The sequence below is a fragment of the Vombatus ursinus genome, unplaced genomic scaffold, assembly GCF_900497805.2.
Source record: "Vombatus ursinus unplaced genomic scaffold, bare-nosed wombat genome assembly UNPS02014812.1, whole genome shotgun sequence".
Lineage (NCBI taxonomy): Eukaryota > Metazoa > Chordata > Mammalia > Diprotodontia > Vombatidae > Vombatus > Vombatus ursinus.
The window spans coordinates 37,259,080-37,260,961 of NW_020954590.1; positions in this window are offsets into that span (position 1 = coordinate 37,259,080).

The following is a 1,882-nucleotide window of genomic DNA, read 5'->3' on the forward strand; positions in this document are numbered from 1 at the left end:
AAATAGAATAGGAAAATGAAAGACTTATGAGAGATTCTATTACTGATAACATTTAAATCTACTCTTTCTTTCACAAAGGTGATGTTGAAGATAGTGGCCCAGTCTCCATGGAATTAACCCCTTAACTATAGCAAACAATATATTGTGAAGAAGATAAGGTTAGGAAACATCTTAACTTCACACACAGACACACAGAAACACACACACACACACACACACACACACACACACACACACTCTGGTGAAATAGAGGATTTCCTTCCATCAGGCCAAGTAGTGAAACATACTGAACCTACTATGAGGTTAGATATCTTTAAGGTCTAATGAAGGGAAAACAATTCCTTTTCTATTGAAAAGTCATGGATTGATTGGGTTAGTGAGGCAGGTAAAAATGAAAAGGAGAAATGTATGTCTGCACAATAAAGTCCTTGAAGATTTTCATGTTATTTCAGGGACTTAACCATAAATCCTTGCTCCTTAAACAGTATATTCCCTTATCAGCTGGCTCTCAGGTTCTTGATCGGTTCTGAACTTGGCCAACTGGACAAAGTGGGCATAATGCATAATAAGTGGGTGGGTGGAGTGCAGAGAACATCTGTTATAGCTGTATAGAGAGCAGGAGGCTTGGGCAGGAAGAGAATCCAGTTAGCCGGAGACAGAGAAGACCAAGACAGCTTCCCAAGGAAGTCCTAGTATACGCAGCCAGCTCCACATTCTGCTCTGAAAAGAAAGGTGAAGAGTATTTTCTCATTCTCTCACCACTCAATTACATAGGATGGCTTCCAGGGCCAAGACTCAGCTCCCCAATCCCTGCGTCTTCTGGGCGGATCGGTCTGATTGGCTAGTATGCCTGCCCATCACAGAGTAGGGTCTTGGAAAGTTTCATTCAAGGTGGAGAAGTGTCGGGGCAAAGAGCACAATTGCAGTCGTGTGTTAGCTTCGAGGGGCAGCGGACAGCTGCAACAGCAGCATTAGCAGTGGTAGGAGAAACAGAAGACTAGGAGGAGTCAACGGACTGGTAATTTGGATCGTATTTTTTTTTCTTTTCTCTTTTTTTTTTCTTGAAAGGGAACGAAAGCGGACAAATCAAGCAAAAGCCAGGCGCTGTTAGCTATGTAAATAAACTATTTTTGCCCGCAATCTTGAGAGCCCTTTGGACTACAGATTCAAAACAACAACAAAGTAAATCAACCAATAATGCAAAGCCTATAGTGTCTGGGAATGGTTTTGCGCTGTTGGCTACCGAGGTCTGGGTCTTTCTCGGTAGAGGCTGACGGCGTTGCAACTTAGGTCTACAGTGCGCTCCTGAGCTCCTCGGCGTGACGGGTCTGGAGCAAGGGATTTCTAGAAAACGGCTGGGCAGCCCCGCGTTCCAGCTCCAGAGACTCCCGACCAGCTTGGGTAGCGGGGCTGCGTGCTGGGCAACGAAACCTGCTCGGGGGTGGGTGGGGGGGGGACCGAGGAAGGAGGCAAGGGCAGGCGAGGAAAGCGTGAGGTTTCCGAGGGTAACTTCCCATCAAAAACGTCCTTCCCTTTTGTGAACAATTCCAAAGAAGAAGGAAAAGAGGAAAGCACTGACTTTTTAGTACCCCTACCTCACCCGCTCGGGAAAACAAAACAAAACAAACGAAAACATCACCCAGGCAAACTCACATCAACCAAACAGCCCATCACTATCCAACCCCAGACTCCAAAGGACACCTTGAGGAACACTGACTTGGGATTTTAATTTAATTCATGGACTACCCTTTCAATGTGGGGCGTTTACTGAGGTGTCTGCTGCAGAAAGTCTGAGAGAGGGAGAGAGAGAGAGAAGAAAAGAGGAAAAGGCTGGCGAGAGAGAGAGAGAGAGAGAGAGAGAGAGAGAGAGAGAGAGAGAGAG